The sequence below is a fragment of the Catharus ustulatus genome, chromosome 29, assembly GCF_009819885.2.
Source record: "Catharus ustulatus isolate bCatUst1 chromosome 29, bCatUst1.pri.v2, whole genome shotgun sequence".
In the NCBI taxonomy this organism is placed as follows: domain Eukaryota; kingdom Metazoa; phylum Chordata; class Aves; order Passeriformes; family Turdidae; genus Catharus; species Catharus ustulatus.
In genome coordinates, this window is record NC_046249.1 from 6,164,319 (window position 1) to 6,173,555 (window position 9,237).

Here is a 9,237-nt window from a genome sequence, read left to right on the forward strand (position 1 = left end):
CACCATAAAATGACCCCTCACCTGGCCTGGCAGCACACGAACAGCGCTGAGCAGCATCTGCTGTGCCTGAGCTCAGGTGCCAAGGCAAACTCACCAAAGGCTCTCTTCTTCCTCCGGGTGTTTCTCCCTGCTCTGCTCAATGTGAGGGGACATCCCAACCTCATCACCATGGCCAAGGGTGAGAATGTCGTGCCGCGCTGCAGCTTCTCCCCAGAGCAGCACGCACAGGACACGGAGGTGACCTGGTTTTGAGAGCAGATCTCGCCCTTGGTGCATCACTACAAAGGGGGCCAGGGCAAGTGTGGGGAACAGATGCTTCAACACCGAGGGCGTACTGAGCTGCTGAGGGATGGCCTTGCCCAGGGCAGCACACACTTGAAAATTTTCCATATTCAACTCTTTGACAGAAGGAATTACACCTGTTTTGTTCAACATGGCTCAGATTATGACAAGGCTTTGCTGGAGTTCAAGGTAACAGGTCTGTAGTTCCTGTCCCTGGTACCTCTAATTTACTTGCTCCCAACCAGTGCTCTTTTTCCCTGTCTGCCTGCCCAGAAGCAGGTTGAGGTGGCTGTTTTGGAAATAGCATTTTCTTAAGTCCCATCTTTGAAAATATCAAGATTGTCTCAGAGAAGTGAAATTACCCACCAAGTGGCCATAAGGAGCTTGTGAGATATTCTTCCTCCTTCAGAAGTGTCCTTGCTATTGTTTTCTTCATATAAGAAGGTGCAGGAAAAAAATTAGGCATTGAGTAATAAAGGAAAAATGTTGTTGTTCATGCATTTATGTTTTAATATCCAGGCCTGTGGATTATTTTGCTGCAGAGCTGGCCTCCAGAGCAAATGAGATTGCAAGAAATATCCTGACTCCAGGTGATACTTGTCTGAAAAAACTCTTATATCAAAGTTTGTCCTTGTCAGAGAGAGAAACAGCCAAACCACCACATTCCCCCAGTATCCAGCGCCCCCAGGCTCACGTGGGGTCTCTCTGTTCCCGCAGCCATCAGCTCTGCCCTGCTCATCATGCTGGAGAGCTGGAAGCTGGGGGGATCTGGGTTACATGTAGCTCAGCCAACTGGTACCCATGGCCTCAGGAGCTGTGGCAAGATTCCTGTAGGTGGCAGCTCCCATCCGACTGGGAAGACACTACCCTGGATGAGCACAGGCTGTTTGCAGTGGAGAGCAGCATCATCCTCAGCAGAGGTGTGACCCAGGAATTCTCCTGCTCGCTGCAGCATGTCCTGCACAGACAGAGCACAGGTCAGCCCTTTAGGGATCAGGTAAGCCTGGGACAGGGCATGGCCCTGCTGAGCTGAGCCCCCTGGGGCATCAGCCCAGTGGTGTGCTCAGCCCACGGCCGTTCCCATTCCATTTCCATTCCATGTGCAAACAGCTGTGGTTTGGGTAGGATTTGTGCAGCTGTGCTCCTAAACCCGTCCAACAGCCCTCAGTGTGGCAGAGCTTCTGCAGACACCTGGCTGAAATACACTAAATGAAATTAAATGAAAAAGGGAAAACCAACCCATGCCCTTAGTCTCCCCAGGTCCTACAGGTTTAGTACCAGAAATAAATCCTTGAGTCTCATTTTAGCACCTATAGATATTGAATATATTTTAATCTTCCCTTGTGTACAGGGAAGTTCCTTTTTCATTGGATGATTGATTTGGGGCTGAAAATGCATCAGAGCAGCGATGCAGTGGTGAACTGGACTAAGCATACACCAAAATGAACTGCAGCAGCACATGCTTTTGTGTTCTATTTTGTTCCTCGTGTACTTTGGGAATGAACAAGACCTGAAGACTATTTTCCTGGGGAGCCATTACCTTTCTCCTGGTGATACTCTGCATTGGAGTGTTGATGTAGATGTACATATTACCCTATTTCTGATCCCCCGTTGACTAATGAAATATAATACAGTAATTTCATAACTATAAGGCACACCCTTTTGACTAAAATTTTCCCCCGAACCCAGAAGTGCGCCTTATAGTCTGGTGCGCCTTATATAATGGACAAAGTTCAGAAATTTGCCAACCATGAAGTGCGAGCCGCGAACGCCCCGAGCCACAGGAGCCGCAGCCACCCCCTGAGCTGCTGCAGCCCTGGCACTGCGGGAGCCCTGTGCCCCCCCGAGCCGTGGGAGCCCTGTGCCGCAGGAGCCCCGTGCCGCAAGGGGGAGGCGGCACCATGGCACCCGGAGCCGCGAGGGGGAACGGGACGCCGGTAGCCCCGAGTCGCGGGGGACAGGTGGCACAGCGGTGGCACCAAGCCGAGCGAGGGACGGGTGGCAGGGCGGCGGCAGCGCCGTGACGAGCGAGGGGCGGGGAGGCGACAGTGCTGCGGTGAGCGAGGGGTGGGCCGAGCTCAGCTCAGCCTGGCACCCAGAGCAGGGCTCAGGAGCTCAGCTCAGCCTGGCACCCAGAGCAGGGCTCAGGAGCTCAGCTCAGCCTGACACCCAGAGCAGGGCTCAGGAGCTGAGCTGAGCCTGGCACCCACAGCAGGGCTCGGGAGCTGAGCTCAGCCTGGCACCCAGAGCAGAGATGATTTGGGGACACAAAAACTTTGGAACACAGCAAAGATTCGGGGCACCCAGAGCTTCTCCCATGCTGTCCTCATGCTGTCCCCTCACCGTCCCCGTGTCCCCAGGCTGCCTTCGCCTGCATCAAGCAGCTGTGGCAGTGGTGGCTGCTCAAGGTGTACGGTGGCGGCATGGCCGAGTCCATGCTGGCCATCCTGTGCCACATCCTGCGGGCAGAGCCCCTGCTCCAGGAGCACCTGGGCCGGGAGAGGGAGGGAACCGCATCTGAGGCGGCAGTGCCACGGCGAGTGAAGGGTGGGGAGGCGGCAGCGTCGTGGTGAGCAAGGGGTGGGCGGCAGGGCAGCGGCAGCAGAGCCGCAAGGGGGAACGGCATGGCAGGAGTGCCGAGCCGAGCGAGGAACAGGTGGTACAAGAGGAGCACGGAGCCGAGTGAGGGACAGGCGGCATGGTGGCTCCGCGGAGCCGCGAGGGGGAAGAGCACCGCGGCAGAATGGAGCTGCAAGGGGGAGGCAGCCCCGCAGCTGCACTGAGCCGTGCCTGCCGGCACTGGGGGCAGGTGGGAGTGCCAGGGCCCACTGCACAGGGAGGGCGCCTGGGGCTGCCTTTGAAAGCCTATGCTGATCTGTGAAAAATGTTTCCAAATTGTGCACCTGCCAGTAAACTCCACGATCGCGGGATTCCGTTGCTAATTCTTTACTTTGTTGCGCGCGGCGCGGATCTTCACTGCAAAAAAAGTGCGCCTTATGGTCCAGTGTGCCTTATGGTCATGAAATTACTGTATTTGGGGTTTTTTTCCGAAGAAGGACAAACCATGATGGAACTAGAAATAATATGGTTAGAAATCCATCTTGTCTTTGAAAATCCTCCAAAATGCAGACAAAATGTCATCAGCCACAGACAAATGCTTAATTGCCAAAATGTGGGGGTACTTTTTGTCATTTTTGCCAGATTTTGGAGTATAGTGAGGAGCTGATTCTCATTCTCAATGGCATTCAGATGGAATGACCATGTATGAAGTATAAATAATCTCCTTCCCATTGCTAGTCTCAGAGTAACCTCCCCTTTGAGGATTTCATTCTTTAGATCCTTTTTTCCATGATACCATCCTTGGATAATTGCCACAGGCCTGGTCCTGTCTGCTGTGTCCGCTTTCCTTTATATCACTGTTTATCTGTTTAAAATGAAAGGTACCATCCTGGACTGGGGTCTGGGGACTGGGGAAGGAGCTGGGCTGTCCTTCTGAGCCACCTCTGGTCCTAACTGATGCAAGGGGTTGAGAAACACCCAGATGGAACCAGGGTCTTGTCCCAATGCCTGGGGCATACGTTTGGTGCCAGGGAATTTAAAGACCCAGGGACTTTAACTTCTGTCATGAAAAGAAAGGTTTCTTCTCTAGCAGGAAGGCAAGGAACGAAGTTGGCATTAAAGCCACATAATTCACTCCTCTGCCCCAGCATGGAAATGCGGCAATAATTTGCCTTGCCCTGTAAAGAAACTGACACTTTTGGGTGGGTTGGCAGGGCCTCCTTTCCTTCTAACTCTGATGGCAGGTGATACAGAGGATTGAAGAAAACTGAAATCCTCTCTTAGGGGAGATGGGGCTGGTGGGTCATGTGGGCACTGCAGAGCTCAGGCACAGGGCAGTTATGTACCTCTGCAGGTGGCATTTAACCCTGTGCCTCCCTTGTTGAGACAAACCTGCCCTTTCAACTGCTATGGATCTGGAGGCCAAGCTCAGGTCTCCAGCAGGGTGGTGCTGATCTCTGGACATAGAGGGGTTAGGGAGGGTGGGCAAGATCCCCAAAGTCCTGAGAAGAAAAGCCCTGAGGAGTTCCTGGGCTGAAACTTTTGTCTCATCAGCAATTTCAGCTTCCTCTCTACCCCAACGAACCTATCATGGGAAAAGCGCACCGGTTTGGTGATGATGCTTTGGTCTGGTTTTGTTTTCCAGGAATGCAAGCAGCAGCACTGTGTAAGTCTCATTCCCTGTCTCCTTGGCAAAATCCTCTGTGAAAATTCCAGGCTTTTTCATTCATATTTCCATTCTCCCAGATATTTTCCTTTGCTGTTCTCTGGCTGTTGCATCCCAAGAGTTGGTAGGGGATGCTGTGGTCCAGAGGGCTTGGGAGGAAATGCCCCTTTAAAAACTTTAAAAATGCTCTCCCCCAATTCTTTGTAGTTGTATGTTAATGTACACAGCTACCTAATCCTTTTTCTACTCCCCAGTTCTAAAATGTTCCCCGTTTCTGGTCCCCTTATTGGTCCCTGCTTCTAGTCACTCCTCCCCTAGATCCCAGTTGGTTGTTACCCCTCGTTCCGCACCACCTCGTCCCCTCGGTTCTGATGCTCTGCCTTGCGCTATCCCATATATAATCCTGGACCCTCCTTTGTTCTTGGTTCTTTGTCCCTGGTTCCCTCCTGTGTGAGGTCAATAAACTCCACAGGAACACCATACAAAGAACCCCTCCTGTCATTATTTGTCAGCCCTCAATACCGTGGTGGTGTGTGAGTGTCTGGTGTGCAGGGCTGTCTCTGTCCCGTGGACACAACACTCTCAGGAAGGCAGTGGCCCCAGCAGCTCCTGTTGCACCACCACATCTGGCCTTGGAATCATGTGAAAATTCACCCCAACGAGTCATTAGATTTTTTTCCCTGGGTAGTTGTCAATACTTTCTGACACTCCTTCAATTTAAGTATTGAAATTCTGAACAGTTTTTTTGTTTTAAGGGAAGATTACAGAAACCTGAACTTTCAAAAAATTTCCTAAACAAATACAGCTTGTTTGATCAGTAAGAAATTTTAGAAAACCAAACTTGCTTGAAGAACAAGCAAGTTTGCTTGTTTGTTTACTTCCTGGCAGAACTCCCAAGGAATAGTGTTTTGGCTATTAAAAATTAATTCTTGGTAAATTGGTGCCAGTGAAGGGGCGAAAAAATGATGGGGCAAAACTAGAGATTATATGTCCTTGCAATCGGAGCGCAAGACCGTACATCTGCCTCCTCCATCACAGCCTGTCCTGACCTGTGCGGTCCTTTAGTGGGATGGAGGTCCCAGTGAAAGGGCTGTGCCACACAGTAACTGTGTGTGTTTGTGTTCCTTGTTCAGGGGACCACAGTGCAGAAATCAGTGAGTCTCCTCCTCTTCCTTACAAATAACTATTTACAGTGTCTCTGTAGGGTGGTGGATTTGGTAGAGTTTTTTCACTTTTAGAGCGTAAAGTGAACCAGAAAAGTGGTTGGGACTGGGAGGAAGGAGAATGAATCTGAGAATCAAGAATTAGAGATGACTGGAGATGATGTGCAGGGCTGGGAATGGTGGTACCAGCAGGTTGGGAGTGTCCTGGTCTGTCACATTGCATATTGCAGCTAGTCTAAAACTGCAGGCTAAAACTCAACCAGCCTGTAAGCAGGCAGGTACCTGGGTGAGTCATGATAGGGTGGATTTGAACAAATATAAAGAATCACAGCCAATCTATTGGACCCTAAGTACAGGTGTATCATTGGCCAAGAAAATGAGTGACTGGAGCTGTAGCCGATCATGTGTATGCCCTGGAAATTCAAATTCTCTATTTAAGGCATGGTCACAAGAATAAAGTGCTTTGTCCTTTGCCACAGAGTGTCATGTGATCTGTCTCTGACCCAGCACCAGTCAGCGTTACACTGGTCCCCTTGGAAGCTAGGGATGTCTGAAGGAACATTACCCACCCCAGATCTGCACAGGACAAACTGCACCATCCCTGGCACAGCAGAGCTCCAGGCTGGAGGTGGGACAGGGCTTTGGATGGCTGAACTGTGGCAGAAACCCACCCTGGGACATGTGCAGGGGGTTACAAGAGAGGGGAGACAGGGTATACACAAATCAATATCCCACAACCCACCTGTGCTAGTTTACTTTCTTTTGCAGAGAAGCAAGCCAAAGAACTCTGTGAGTATCATTCTCTTTCCCATGTGCAAGACTTCTGAGTTTGGCCTTTGTCTCGTCTGAGTTTTGCGTGTGTGCCCTGGTTTTGGTTTTCCTTTTGGGGGAGGAAGAGGTAGCAAATACAGAACTTTTTTCAGAAACAAATTGTTTTCCATTGGTCTCTGTGTGGCTTTATGCTATTCCCTGTAATTATTCTATACTGAGAAGAAAGTTCCTTCAGTTTTCAAAGTACTAACCATGACCATAAATGTATGTCCAAATCAGGATGAGAAACGTTGCTGTATTTGTAGAAAATGGATGGAGTCTTTTCATGTAGTCAGACACTGAAATTTTGAAGCAACACACTGTGAGATGACTTTCGCAAAGGAAACTACTCAGAAAATGAGCAGCAACACTGGCGTATCATTACCCATAGATAATCCTGTACACACTTGTACTTGATTGTACTGATTGCCTCTCACCTGTGGGGTTTTTTGCTGTTTTTTTTTTTAATTTGTGTGTTTGTTTGTTTTTTAAAGCATGGACAAGATATGCAGTGCCTGTAGAAGAGGGTAATTCCAGTTTGGTCTTTCAGGGTGCTGAATCATTTTCCCTGCTTTAGTCTCCCTTCCTGGCAGTTTCCCTACTGCAGTGTTGCTGCTGGGACCAGGGGTGGTTCTGCCAACCCTCCCTTTAGCAGAGGAATTGTACACCGAGCTCTTTGTTCATTTGGTGCATGCCTCAGTTTCAGGCAAATCTGGAGAGTTCTGGTCTTCAGCAAGCTGTGTCCTCACATTTCACACATCTGGGGTCTTTCAGCTTGAAGGTCTGCTGACAATCCTCTTATCTCTCTGCTTCTTTTTCTGTTCCTTGCACCTTGCACCTCAAGGTGACCTTGTGCACCTTCCCCTGCCACAGTCTGCCAGCACTCTCCCCCACCCTGCTGCTTCCTGAGGCAGCCCAGCCAAGAGCTCCTCTGGAGTGAGCTCTGCCCTGATGTATTGGTTCCATCTCACTTGTAGTGAATGTGATTCCGGATCCAGACACAGCCCACTGGAACTTTGTCCTGTCTGATGATGGTAAAAGTGTGAAACAAGGTGACACACAACAGGACATCCCTGACATCCCTGAGAGATTTAACCCATGCTGCTGCATGCTGGGCTGTGATGGTTTCACCTTCAGGGAGACATTGCTGAGAGGTGAAGGTGATGGATGCAGGAGGATGGGCCATGGGGGGTCTCTACAGAAGATGTGGGAAAGAAAGATGATACTGAACTTAAGCCAGAGAAAGGCAGCTGGGCAGTGGGGCTGTTGGCAGGGTACTTCCTAGCTCTCACCTCTCCTGATCACACTCTCCTTCCTGAAATCAGTACCCCTAAACTGAGCTGGATATGTCTGGATTATGAAGAGGGATGAGTGGCATTTTTCAGTGTTGATGAGGGTAGAGGGATGAGTGGCATTTTTCAGTGTTGATGAGGGTATTTCCATCTTCACATTTCCACTGGTATTGTCTGAGACATAAAAAATCAACTTCTGATTCTGTCTGGGTCCTGAAACATCTTAAAATATGACTGTGATGAATGGGAGGGAATAAGATAAGGCTTTTTTTTAACTTGGTAGCTCATACTCACAGAAGGATTGAGGTTAGAAGGAACCTGTAGAGATTTCTGTGGCAAACAGCTGCTCAGAGCTGGGTTAACCTGAGGGCTGCCTTTGGACCTTGTTTGGCTGAGCTGTGGGTTTGACTTTCATGATAACAGGACCTTCTTCAATAACTACAACCTGCTGGGGAGGGATGGGATCCACATGTCCAGAAGAGGTCAGGGAACCTGACAGTAGGCTGGCTACTGTTGGGAAGGATGAATCAAGAAAACCTTGTAAATAAGATTGCCTAGCAAAAGATTTTGAGCATATGGAAACCATAGGTGAGATTGAAATGAAAGCCATCTTTGAGATACCAAACCTTAGTTACTAAATAACTAGAAAACAATAGAGTGGCTGGCTGAAAGTAATCCCCTCTTGATTGAACAATCCCTTTGCTTACAAGCAGGTCCAAAGGTCAGAGAAGACCCTGCTAATTGGCAGAAGGGGTCCAAAGAGAAGATTTTAGGGTTTAAAGTGTAACATAGTATGGTAATGCAAAGATTCTTATAGGTTGGATGTAAATGCTATAGGATTTGTATCTTGTATTAGATTAGTTAGTGGAAATTAGAATATTCAACACAGAAGAAGATTTATTTTATTGTAACAGAACCTCGCTCTCTTACCCTCTTACTTCCTTCTTTTACCACCCTCTTACCTCTTTCTCTTACCTCACACTCTCTTACTGTCCTGCTTCGAGCTGTGGCTAGCAGCTCTGTGCAGGGCCCTTTCACCCACGTCCTTTTGCAATAAACCATGCGTTTCAAGACCTGGCTATAGAAATCTCTCCGTCTGTCCCAACCATCCAGCCTGCCACCTACAGCCTCCTACAGGCTACCTTGGACAACTGGGCTTTAAACTGGAGGGCTTGGAGGCACTCAAGTTCAGGAATAAGCCAGGGCCCCCAGAGCAGTGACAAATGTTCCTTTGTGGCTAGCCAAGATGACAGCAGAAGGCCAGCCACGTCAGGGGTGTTTCTTCTTGGACCCCTCCTGGGAAGGTTTCCTGCTCCATTACCTCTGAACTGCCTGCAGACCAACACACACAGCATGGGGAACAAATGGGAAGGATTAGAGAACTGTGTGTGGTAACAGGGCCACGGTCCCACTGCAGTTACAGAGATGTGGTGGGATAGTTTGCATGACTGGAATGCTGGTGTGG

At 49.5% G+C, this 9,237-nt stretch overlaps 1 pseudogene; it reads left to right on the forward strand.

Annotated features, from left to right (window-relative positions):
• The first annotated feature begins 9 nt into the window (after nt 1-9).
• Nucleotides 10-7,908, forward strand: LOC117008261 (annotated as a pseudogene).
• The last annotated feature ends 1,329 nt before the right edge of the window (nt 7,909-9,237 follow it).